The sequence below is a fragment of the Opisthocomus hoazin genome, chromosome 6, assembly GCF_030867145.1.
Source record: "Opisthocomus hoazin isolate bOpiHoa1 chromosome 6, bOpiHoa1.hap1, whole genome shotgun sequence".
In the NCBI taxonomy this organism is placed as follows: Eukaryota; Metazoa; Chordata; class Aves; order Opisthocomiformes; family Opisthocomidae; genus Opisthocomus; species Opisthocomus hoazin.
Window position 1 is genome coordinate 61,720,107 of NC_134419.1, and position 13,407 is coordinate 61,733,513.

The following is a 13,407-nucleotide window of genomic DNA, read 5'->3' on the forward strand; positions in this document are numbered from 1 at the left end:
ATACTTCCAACATAAGCAGCTATCCAACCACTTGATTTTATTGTTTCTGGTTTTGTTGTCTCCTCCATAAATTCACTACTAAGAAAATAAGAAAAAAAAAAAAAGGTGCCATCACAACAAAGCAAAGGTAATTATGCAAAATTCTCCCCTTTTTGTATCTCCACTTCGTTCTTTGGGGGAAAAATGCAAACAACAGACCATTCACAAAAGTAACAGCTACACTGAAAAATTTCAAGGGCTCTTTAGAGCCACATTAAGAAATACTTTCAGTCTGAAAAACGCAGAAGTACCATAATAGGAAAGACTTCAAGCAGCGTTATCTACCTGGTACTCTTTGACACCTTTGTCACTCCAGACATTACAGCAAAGCAGCCCATGGTGTAGCTGAAGAGCGAATGTGAATTACAGATCCAAACAGGGAGGCAGGTTTGTCAGCCTCTCTCCCACAGCCAGAAATCTAGAGGGTGGCAGCCTTGGATAGATATTCCTCTGCTTTTACTGCTTCCCACAAGCCTGTTGAACACAGAGCAAGCAGAAACTTGAGGCTTTCACAAGAAACAACTGCAAACCGAGTATTTTTCCACACCTTTTGGTACTCACAGAACATGTGATATATTTGAAAGTCTCAAAAAAAGGGTTTTTTTTCCTAGTAAAAGTTAGAAAAATACTAACCAACTCTTAGAAATATCTGCCCACCAACGAAACAATCTGATTATAAATGCATGTTAACATACTTGTCCAAACTCAACAATAACTAGATGGTTGAAAATAATCTTTGAAAAATGTCAGAGTATGAAAATTACCTAAAATTTGACCACAAGCAGAACACTGTCTTCAGAGGGCAATTCAGCCTGGATACTAAAACAGTGGGTTTTCTTTTTCCTGTGCAATTTGGTACACAGTTGTAATCCAAAACAACTGTAGCAACCCTAAAGGAATTAAAAAGGAGGCATTTGTGTCAAGAAAGCTCAGAGGAAATCTACAGGTTGTTATTTAATGTGAACTGCTGGTAGTGCACAAAACAGTAGCTACTGTGCTACATGATCCCTTTTTATCTCGCTAAATTCCAAAGGGAAACCAAGTTGGGATTCCCCAAACGCTGCTGAAAGACACTTGCACTGATACAGAAAGAAATTCACCTCTTCGAAGCAAGAGAGCTTTGTACGTGGAGTAAAGGAATGCACTATGGGAATGTTAGAAAGAAGATGCAGTGCAACAAAAACCTCAAATACCAGAGATCACTACAGCAGCATTCTTGCCATATGCTGTAGCACAGACAGAGAAAAATACTGTGGGAGGAGAGGGCTCACATCAGAGCGCTGTCTGAAACAGCAGACAGCAAGGTCCTACTACACAAGGCAAGGTCAATGCAACTGGAGAGTCATCTGTTTAAGAAAACACACTATTATTAGATGCAAGTTATGCAGCACTTGTGCATACTAATAGAATAAAACCATTACCCCAAAAATAAATGTTTTCAAATGGTAGCTTTAACTTTCCACTTTCTGTGTCTCATTTAAAACATTTAAACAAGTAACAAAGAATACGGAAAATACCTATTCTGGTTTTTTATTACTTATTAAATATTCCAACAAAATACAATAATATGTTTAATTTTTTTTATGAGTGGCTCCACTGAAACGTCTTAACAAATTATTAAATTTTACTTACTGATAGCAATATAAAATAAAAAGTATCCCAGAGTGGACAGCCTATTTAAACTATTATGATATCCCTCAGACTACTGCGAGTAAAATATTACGGTAAATATACTGGCCTACAGAATACACTTCCTTCTACAAGACTCAAGCCTACGCTGTCTCCATACTCAAACGTTATGCTGGAGTACGTAAGTGTTTCGGCTGCAAAGAACACAGAAGGCAGCTCTCTGGGGCATGTCACATATTCCACAAGGTGTGTGTCCCTGCTACTTTAAATCATTCACTGAAAGAGCTGGCATTACCTGCGGCACCATCACTGACACTTGATAAATTGGAGAAACGCAGCAGGCTCTGGAGGAATGATAATTCTGGTGAAGCACTGAGATCATTCTTTCAAGCTGTTGCACTTTACCAGTTTTCAGTAAGTGATGGCACATCTAGCTTTTGTTTGAATATGTTGGATTATTTATGAATGACTGGGCAGTAAGAAGAGAGTATTGTGGATGGCATAACTTAAAATCAGTGACATTAATTAAGTTTAGCACAAGAGATGTCAGCATGACAAAGCATACGAAACCACCAAAGGACCAGACTTTGATCCCACAGTGACAGCCTTATAACAGAAGAAAAAGATTAGAGAGCTCCCAATATTGGAAATGCAAAGAAAAGCTGTCACCACTTTATCCTCAGTTCTTAAACATCAGTCTCATTTCAGTAGATGGACATTTTTGTCATTTTGTCAAAGAAAAAAAAAAATCAAAGAGTGAAATATGACCAATATCTGGCAGAACCATGACTATGGAAACCCCACCCACAAGCAGATACACATATAGGTTTGCCAAGACAAATAAAGCGGTATGCAGAGTAAGCTGGACTGCTCTCATATAACACATACTCAGCCATGTAGGCCCTCAAGTACACGTGCAACAACTCTCTTCTAAATGAGATTAAGGCTCAAGAAGGGACAGAATTAACCTAAGCAAAAACACCAATTTCAGGTTAGCATGCCAACAGCTTTCTAAAACAGAGCCACAAGGAAAAATACTATTTAAAAATTAATCAAACTGCATACTAAAGGTACAGGCAGCCATTAACCTGCTGTCTGCATAACCAAATGATAGCCATTACTCAAATGAAACCATCAATGGCTGCATTGTGAACAGGCGTGAGAATAAGTCTGTCCATGCTGGAGCAGCATGATTCGTTCCAATGTTTCAGTTACTGATATTTTTGAAAAGTATATGCAAAAAAGATGTAAATTACTGCTAATAATACTATCATTGTCATTTATAAAGTTTAGGGCTCATAGCCATAAGCCAATACTCATTCTGTGGTAGGTGCTGTACAAACAGAAAGCAAAACAACCACCCTTGTTCCAATGTGTGGTCCTTCATAAGAAGAAAATCTTAAAGGAATACTTTTGTAAATATGATGAGAAATTAAGCTGATCACTAAAAAAAAAACCAAACAAAAAACAACTTGGTTTTAATGTTTAACGAAAAATCCCTATGCAAATCATGGACTTCTAATGAAGTAACAGATTAATTGCTTTTTGCCTCCTTTATAACCAAAGTCTTCCTTTAACTAATTCTTGTTTCAAATCCAAGAACTATTGCTAAATTACAGCTGCTGTTCTCCAAAAAAGAAGAGCTGCTAACTTGAGCTAAATGTTTCCAACCATTATGAATTTACCACAAACCTTGAGGAACAGTTACAACTGTCACTTTTCAACATGTGCCTTGCATCTATGCTGGATTTCAGTGCAGGTTCTAGTCAGTGGATCTTAATATTCATCCTTCTCTTAAATAGAACAGCCCTTTGATAAAAGAAATACTCTCTTCTATGGGTACTTCCAGTGTTCAAATCGTTTCACAACATTCTTTTGGATAACCTAAATGTAGACAATTCCTTTTTCTCATTTTACAAATCTCCCAAACCTCAAATTATCTTATTATCTCTTTCATGAACTTATTCTATGATTTCCAGCAAATACAGTTTTCAGAAATTTTTTGTTCTGCAGTAGGGCTTTCTTGTTTCTTCAACCTGAAGGTTTTACTTCGGGGTTTTGGTTTTTTTCCTTATTAGATTGTTGGAGCTCTGGCTTGAACACCACACTTTTATTGGTTAAGATGCACGACATCAAATTAATTTGAACTGAGAGGACAGGAACTGCAGTGTCTGGTCTGCAGTCACAAAGTCTTAATAACAAACTTCTTACCATATGTGAAAATAGGAACGAACGCATTACAGTATACTAGATTAATAATTCAATATGGCAGAGCATGAATAAATTCTATTTAGAGAACTAAGAAAGACTCTAGTAATCCTCTGCGAATTTATGCATGGCCTGGACACGGTCTTTTATGATTTGGTCATTTCTCTCTGAAGCATTTCCTACTACACAAAATGTCACGTCTGTTTCTGGTTTCACCTCGTTTGTTTCATTGCTCCCAGATTTGTTTAGGTGTTTTTCATTTTGTTTTTGTAACGATCACAAACATCGGTTGCTTGCCATTGACTTTTCACAAGATGATATACCATGGATGAAAGATGATTATCTGTAGTTGGAAACGCATGACTTCTTAAACTACATAATGGTCACTGCTTTGCAGTAATTGCTAAATGACTTTTTCATAATTGGAAGGTTTTCCGATCCCCTTTCAAATACACAAACATATAAAACACACAGGTCTGAAATATTAGCAAACTTTTGTCGCATGAACACAACATTAAGCCCAACCTGCTCCTCACACAAGTGCCTTACTGCAAAACACGAAAGGTTTGACTGTTCCCTTGAAGCACACTGATCTTTCATGCATTTCTCTGCCACTCCGCCCAGCTCTCGGAGTTCCTTTATCGGAAGCCGAGTTCGCAGCCACCTGTAGAGGCTCTTCTCCGTACCACCTGTGCTGGTGGCATCCCAAGAGCGTGCAGCAGAACCGATAAGCATCACGCCCAGCCACTTTTGTCCTGATCCTACAAACACTCCGGTGAAATCACTTCTCCAAGTGTTTGCAGACTTAAGAGTCTTTGTAACTCAACCGCACTCCACTGAGCAGGCCAAAGAGAAGTCTGCAGCTGGAAGGAATGTGTTCGCCCTCAGCGCCTGGGTGCCAAGGCCCGCAGCGTGCCCGCAAGAGGGGCTCGCAGAGACCCCCGGGGGGGGGGGGAGGCGACCCCACCCCTGCCCCTCGCAGCCAGAGGCTCCATCCAGCGCCAGGTCTCCCACAAGCTCAACTGCTCCTGGCGGACTACAATTAGCCAGGCTTTAATGGGAAAAAATAACTGTTGGTACAATCAAAACGGGTGAAAAAAGAAAAAAAAGAGAGAGCAAGGAAAGTGAGGGATGAATTTATAACAATTTATAGCACGGCGGATAAGTGCAGCCCACCCCAATTCGCTTCTGCACTTGGGATGTTCCCGAGCCCTCCCGCAGCAGGGGGGGGGAAGCCCCGAAGCAAAGGTCAGTGGGAGGGCGCGGGCAGCGGGGGCCACGGGGTGGTGCCGCCGGGGCTGCGGAGCACGGCCGAAAGCAGAGCCCCCGCCCGTCCGCGGGCACGGCCGCAGCGGGCAGCCCTCCGCCGGGGCCGGAGGGACCGGGTCCCCGCCCCAGGGAGCCCCCGGGGAAGCGCCAGGCTCGCTCGGGAACCGAGGAAGAAGCCCGTGAGAGCGGGCGGGGGTGAGCAGGGGACGCACCTTTCAGCGCCCCCCCGGCATCTTCCTCCTCCTCGGGCCAGCCGGCGGCTCCAGCGGCGGCGCGGCCTCGGCGGCGGAGCGGTCTGAGGGTCGGGGCCGCCCCGCCTCGCCAGCGCTCCACGGCCGCCGCTGCCCGGGGCGGCGGAGGGAGCGAGGCGCCTACCCCAGCGGGCCGGGGGCGGGGGCTGCGGGCGCGCACCGCCCCGCCGGGCCGGGGATGGGGGGGGAGGGGCCGCGGGGCCCCGCCGCCAGCTGGCTCAGCCGCGGGGCCGCCGGGGCGGGTTCCCCTGGGGCCGCACCTCCTCGGCGGCGGGGAGAGGAGGTCCTCCGGCTCGACGGCTGCCCCGGCGGGGACACGGGGCACGGTCGTCCTCCGCGCGCGAGGCACCGCGGCGGGGCGGGCGCCGGTGGCCGCGCAGCTCGCCTGGGCTTTGCAGCTTCCCCCCCCCCCCCCCCGCCGCCATGGGCGCGCGTCCCGCAGCAGCACCGCGCGCCGGCGCCTCAGGGCGATGCGTGGGTCCGCGGCGGCCGCCCACCGCCGCTCGGGGCTCGGGTTTGGCGGCAGCAGCGTCCCTGAAGTACAGCTGCTTCCCCCCCCGTGTGCGTGACTGCTCGTGAAAGAGCAGACGGCGCCCGCAGCGCGGACCCCCGACGGCAGAGAGCGCACCCCGGGTCCCGTCCCGCCGGGACGGCCTTGCTCCTACCTCCGCCAACGGCCGGCGCGCCCCCGCCCCGCGCCTCCGCTCCGCTGAGGAAAGGCGCCGTCCCCCGCCGCGGGAGCCGGTCCAGCGCCACCGCCGTGCGCGCCCTCCGGGCCGGGGCCGGGGCCGGGGCGGGGGCGGGCCGGGCCGCGGCTGCCTCACCGCATCGGAATGTCGGAGCGGCCCCCGCGCCCCCTGCCCGGCAGCGGCGGCCGCGCATAAGGTGCCCCCCCCCCCTCAGCCCCGCTGGCGCGGCGGGACCACGGCCCCGGCTGGGGGGCGGGGGGAGGGGCGCAGCCCCCTGCCCCGCCATTGCCCCCGCGACGAGCGAGCGGAGCCTGAGGGCGCCGAGGGGGGAGAGCTGCCCCGCTTCCATCGGCGCTGCGGGAAACGCGGGTTCGGTGGGCTCGGCCGTGCGCCTTTGCGTGCCACCTTGTCCGCCCAGAGCAGGAGAGCGAGAAAACCCTCGCAAACCTTCGCTTCAGAGGAAGCATTCTCGTTTTTTAAAGAGGAGGAAGCCGGCCGTAGGTAACACGGATTTCTTCTGGAGGTGTTCATGCGAAGGGCACCGATTCCTAAGGCATGTGGAGGTTGTGTCCTGCTGCAGGGCTGTAAAACTTGCAGTTAACTTACTTCGTTCTCTTCCAGTGCCAGGAACTTGTGGTGCTGTTTTCTGAAGGAAGAACAAATCCGAAAGCTTGGAAGTCGGATTTATTACTGTGTGCTCTACTCTGTTACCTCAGCAAACACGATTGTCTCGTGAGGGTGACACACGGGCCATAGTATTGATGCCCTGTAGATAGCAACCACAGTGGAGAAAGTCTATTAGCAGTTCAAGAAGCACATCCAAAAACTCAGTGAGATTACCCACTCAAAATCTACAGAAGTTACGCATTTTCAAAAAATTGGGGGGCAGGGAGGGGCGGTAACAAATAAGGACAGATATAGTGTTATTGTATGGATTCACTTGCTACCTCCTGGCTTTACATTTATTATTTACTCTTGGACTTGCAGTGGCTTACAGGTTCTGACTATTAGAATAGTGACAGAAAATACATCCACTACTGCAAAGCACCTCAGGCTTTTTAGCAGCATAACATCAAAATCATTTCTTGCTTAGGAGGCATGAGACATGGCCAGTCTGAACTAATTCAGTTAATTAACTTACAACATTCATCATTCTATACTGAAATACAGTACATATTGGATAAAATCTGAGTCCTGCAGAAAATGTATTTCCTTTGCCTGTGGCCCAGATTTCATTCGCTGCATATAGTACTATCCATAAACAATGCCGTAACACAATAGTTTGCAAAAAGTAAAATTTGAGTAGTCAATCTATTCTTTTCCAACCCATGTTTGGTCTGATCTGCATCTTTTTCAGTACTTCCATATGTTCATATACTGAATATTGACCCAAAAATACATTCAATTAATAATACTTCAATGTACTTTACATTTCGTTAGTGCCAGAGGCATAGTAACTACTTCATAACAAATCATGCGATGCATTTTCAGCACTGCAACAGTGACAATGAATTATCCTCTAAACACACAGGCAACAGGAACCTTTCCATGGAAGCTTTTTCCAGGTTCTCACTGCTTTTCCAGTTTTAAAGAGTGCAGGAAAGTTACTATCACATTATTCCAGTGGAAAATACATATAAATTTTCCTTCACAATGTGTTCATGCTTTATTTTTTTTCAGGTTACAAAACTCCGACAATAAAAGGTACCCCGTACTGAAAAGAAAGTGATACATTTTACAGAATGGAAAATTTGGACAAATCACCATACCCTTGACTCGACAGAAGGCTATGGCATCTGACTAACTTCAGGCACATGTCAATGCCAGCTTAGCATACCAGGGATCAATAACATGCTCAAGCAATCTTGCTGCATTAAGGATCTCTTTCTGAGACCCAGCTCCTCACGTGTAAATTCACTGGGACGCAGGAACATTGTTTAATAATGGCAAGATCTGCAAACACTATGATAATGGCAGATATCAAAAAACTTATAACTGTATCTGTATAATGTATCTGACTTACAACAAAGTAAGTAACAAAGTTGTAAGTCAGACACAATGGTGACAGGTGCCTCTACAAAATCATCAGATGCTCGTTTCCTCCGGGATGACAGTCACTTCTCTGAATACTGTAGGAAAGAAGAAATCACCAAGATTACAGAGCTGCAGGACTGCCAACGTTGCTGCTCTCTTCCTAAAATGTATTTATGCAATTGATAGTTCAGAAATTTCATCCCTGAAAAGCATTGTGGACTGAGAAAAATTTAAATATGAAGGAATAATGTGTCTAGATATATCCAACTAAGATAGGCTGCTAATTAATGTTTTTAATGTGATTTCCTTCTTTATAAACATGTCAGAAGTTATACACAGATCATGAGAAAGAAGAATTTGCAATCCAGTTACACATTTATGGTTGAGACAAGCCATCTTTTTTCCATTCTGACAGAAGCAGATGGTCTGAGAAGCTGCAAGCAGATCTACTTGGGAAGAACCTCATTTCCTTGGTGGCACGTTGGAAAGCTGCCTGCTAGAATAGTTCCGTGGGTAATCTGTTTGCCTCTGTTACTGCGAGATTCTTTGGTTTTGGACCTCTCTTCCTGGTTGTACACACAACAGAAGTAACTCCCCTTAACAAATGTCACTGACCTTCTTTCATAATGAATTTGTTCCCGAGGTGGGAGAAGTCTGCAGGCGCTCATCCAGGACTCCGCTTCCTCCGAAGGGAATTCCTGTGCCCGCGTTTTGCAGAAGTGAATTTTGAGTTGCTTGACGACCTCAGCACTACACAGACGAAGAAACTGGTTTTTGGTGCACTGGACTTGACTTGTGGGTCACGGTTTCTTTTTAATATTCTCAGCTGGGCAGAAAGTGCTTTGAGAATGCTGTGATTTTCCCTTCTCTCATCGTACAGCAGTGTCCACTGTGTTTTCATGAGAGCTAACTGTTAGTCATCACGCTGTACCCTACTCCCTCAGGCCTGACAATGTAGAAAGACAACACATCCAGCTCAAATTTACTATATTGCTAGGCTCACTAGCAACACAACGTGAAGACACAAGCTCAAGGTGGAGATTCAGATATGAAGTTCCACTAACCTATGATTCTACGTATAGTATTTGTAGGTAGAGAAAAACATAGGACTTTTGGAAATAGTGATGCGTCTTTTAGCTCTGACCAGCTAATGGTCTGCTACCAACCATGTATTTTGGAGTCTGGGTTACAAATTTGATTTAAAGATGAACTTCAAAGTGATGCATAAATATTAGATTCCACACATTCCTGCAAGATGGTATTATTCGCATTATACAGATGGGGAAACTAAGGCAATGTGAGTTTACTTGGGCAATTTTCTCAATGTCAGGAAGAAAAAGGGGCTACAGTGATAGGATCAGTACTCAAGAATACCTGGCTTTTTTTCTGTGCCCAGTTGGAGCGATGCATTGCTTGCCTAAACTCTGCAGTATAAGGTAGAAAGGAATATTTTGTCTTTAATTGTGGTATTCTATAGCAATATTTTCAAACAAATTTTATTTAACAAATTACATAAAACACTTGAAATATGCTTTTAATTTTAAAAAATAGCCAGAAGGATTTTCCTTGGGCTTTGCTCCAAAATTCACCCTTCAGCTAGGACTAAAGAAAAGCACGCATGCTTGTGCACATGCAAACAGAAATTCTAAAAGAAAATCAGAAACACATGAAAATAAGGACTGAGAGTGTTTTCTTAACTGCACTCTGGTTTCAGTACAGCAAAATTTTTGTTGATTTACTAAGGGATAGCAACTTTTCTTGTGAAGGAACATGTAGGCCTTATCTGCAATTAATTCCTTCCTTCCATTAGACCAACTACCATTCTACACAAGTACAGCTCATGGACGCAGGGCAGTGACTGCTCCGTCAGGACAGCTCAGCTCTCCCTATAAAGCACAATTCTATTTCAATCATACAGGGATTCTGCCTTATGAGAGGAATTTTTACAGAAAGACGGTGTCAGTTGAGACAACTACTATTTTAGTAAAAGCCCAATTTTGAGACTGTTTTATTGTGATTGCTAGATAAATGATCAAAACCAGTACAATTTATATACTGATTCAAAATAATAAATATATGGAAGACAAACTACTTGAATTTCAGAGATTGCTTTTAAGTTATTAACTCTGGACTGGAGGTTCCGTATCAAGCCTCCTAGTCTACGAATGTTTCTGGGGGCTTTGTAACTATGTTACAGATTTTATGTCACTTCATGTGGTGTGAAGTCTTGTTTTGCCCATCTGACTATTATAAACACCAGCAGTCACAGGGGCAGTTCTCAAATCCTAATCAACATGCTCAAAGACTTTCTGACATTTCAGTTAGGAATTAAAAAAACCACACTAGATAAAATAAATAACTGTTTAAAAAGACTAGTAAGCTGAAACAGAGTTTTGGAATTGACATCAGCTACTTGACTTTCGAATCATTAGTAAAGTTGTCTTCCAATTAGTTTTTGGAAGAGATACAAAAGGTTTTGAAGTAAACTTCAAAAAAACCCCCATACATTATTTTCAAATATCTCTAAGATAAAACATTTCTGATAAGGATAATTAATTATAAAAATGGAATAATTGCATTATCACTTTTTTGGCTATACAAGTTTTCATCTGACAAATTCCATATTTCAGTGGATATAGCTCATACTAAAGGAAGCCTTTTACACCTCAACTGTATTCCCATCGTATAACTTAGCTATATTTTTAGTATCGATTTTTGCTACACCATTATTTCATGACAGTTTTTTAAAAGTTAGAGACTATATTAGAATAGAGGTCTTCAAAACGCTGGAGGTATAACTTTTGTTTACTTCATATTACAGTTCAGGGACAATGGAAGTCAAACAAAGTGTTAATAATAGTAAATTAATAAAGTTACTAAACCAAATAAAATTGAATACTAAACCATAATTTTCTGTTAATTGTCCCTAAAAAACAGAAGATGGAAATTATAAATCTATTAATGGATTAATCTATGAGAATTCGGGGGTCAAGAATAGTTCATAAATATTAGCAATATCTAAGTGCAAGCAATAAACACTGACATTCCAAATCAAATTATACAGCCTTAATGCAAATGTATTGAGAAGCCTTGCTGTATTACTTTCCTCATATAAAGTTCCTCAAATGCACAGTAAAGTCTTTAATACATCTATAATGATAAAATGTGTTGTTTTTTGAATGAAACTGCATGGCCCAACCAGGACGGAACATTGTTCTGAGCATCAAAACACTAAAGCTTGATTCATCTAAGCTCATTAGATTTTTTTTTTTATAACCCCATTAACTGTTCAGGTTCACCTGATTAATCCTGATGAACAGTATTTTGTTTCCAGGCTTGTTTCTCCTGATGGACATTTTCAGGGAAGCTTTACCAAAAGGCAGTTCTGTCGCCTCATAATTGTGCCTTTAGCTTGGATACCAAATGATTATTGTGCTCGAGGATTCACTTCATCCACAAACCAACAAATGAGCTGACTTGGCCATGCTCTGTCGTCACTTTAAACAAGCAGCCAGGACAATGAGTTATGTAATAAATTATAAAACCTGTATTGTCCTTAATGCCTATGTCTAAACAACAACCAGTCCACAGGGTCAATTTAATGTTCAGTTCCTTTACTAGCAACCTGCTGTAGTGTACATTTGACCAAACCCAAGAACCAACACAAGAATTTGTTGAGGTAACCAACCAGAACTGTTCAAGCCACAGGACATTTTAAACATCTGTTTGTTTTCTTTTAAAAGCTGAAAAACTTCAGTACCTACACAGTGGGCAATAATATTAGAAAACATGTAGTTACAAAGTATGTAAGTATTTTTACACTTCTTAGTATTAAGATACTACATGTCGGATGATTCAAAGTGCCCTCTACGTAAAAAGTTTAACCCAAAATCTCGTGGAGTTTTCCTGTGGAAATTTGGCAAAAATTGTTCCTTTGCACAGATATATAATACACACACATCTCAAGAATTTTAATTGTTAAAAACATGGAGGATATAAGGACAGAATTGCATAAAGTTGCCAAGAATTTTGTTGCCTTTTCCAACAGGTTGTGCTTCTTTTAGGACTCAGTTCTGCTGTTTGATATTAGTATAACTTGTCTTTTGTGCTACAGAAAACATGTATTCTTACTATAGCCAAATAAGGCCATTTTGTGTGTTACCTATTTATTGTGCATACACACAAAGTTTAATGTCCGCAGCCATATTATTTTCTGCTGTTTCTCTAGATACTCTTAAAGGATATGCCTGTAGATGAAAGATTATCAGCTCAAGACTAACATTAAGCTTTAATTACAACTTTGATATTTGAAATAAGCAAATCCTACTTCTTATTGCTATACAATCTTAGCATCAAAATATGAGACTTTTGCATGTAATACACAACCTTCTTGAAACTGGTAATATCAGAATAAAAGTACATTTTGCGGAAACTGACATCTGTTTTAAAGTACTAACCTGGGTATTACCTGATTCTTCCAAGACTAGTTGAGAAGAAACATTATAGACCTTGTAAAAAACCCCAAGCGTATCTAAGTTACTTCTAGCTTTCCAATAAAAACTCCAGTTGCTGGAATCACTTACATACAAAGGCTGCAGAACAGACAAATGTTTTGTATAATGTTGGCATACACAATTCAGCTGAAAGTTTGCCTCATCCTGAAAGGAGACATTTAGGTAGCGCTTTTTACAGTCTGATGTGGGGACGTTAAATTTTATGTAACAAAATCTAAATATATAAAAGCTTATATAAACTCATTTATCATTTTTATGAATTAGGGTAGAGTTTAAGTAAAAGTAACTGGCAACTTTTGCTGTTCAATCTAGTAAAAACATATTTCTGAATTCACGTACTCTGAATGCCTTCATCATGTGTTTGTTTCACATTTATTATATTCCCCTACCTTATGCAAGTACCTGCAAGAAGACATCTTACAAATTTGGAGGAATGACCTTACATGTAACGCACTTTGATCTGCCACTAGCTACTAATACCACTAGTTCGCTGAATGATTCCTAAAAACGCATTTGCTTTTGGAAAATGGATGTGTTCAGGAATAAGAGCACGCAAAACTCAACACACAAAACTTTAACAGCTGTTTTTGGAAACTAGTGTCCTAGAAGAAGAGGTAATACGCACACAGAGATTTATATGACTTAACCAAATGGTGTTTAGACACGGCAAAGGAAGTAAATTGGCAAGGTGAGGAGTAGGTGATTAAAGGAGAGTCGAGAATGTCATTCATAGGGCTAGATCAATCTTCAGTCTTTGCTGGGCAACTTGAGAAC

General features: G+C 42.4%; 1 protein-coding gene across 7 annotated transcripts in view; it reads right to left on the reverse strand.

The window, feature by feature from the left end:
* PLCE1 (phospholipase C epsilon 1) overlaps positions 1–6,152 on the reverse strand; it is a 167,386-nt gene extending 161,234 nt beyond the window's left edge. For 5 of the 7 annotated variants that reach the window (XM_075423434.1, XM_075423437.1, XM_075423435.1 and 2 more), the window contains exon 1: positions 5,358–5,484. The gene's annotated coding sequence lies outside the window, so the exon portion shown is untranslated. Of the gene's footprint in view, positions 1–324; positions 406–5,357; positions 5,485–6,061 lie in introns of those variants that run through there. The other 2 variants (XM_075423432.1, XM_075423433.1) reach the window with 2 other exon arrangements.
* Positions 6,153–13,407: the final 7,255 nt, after the last annotated feature.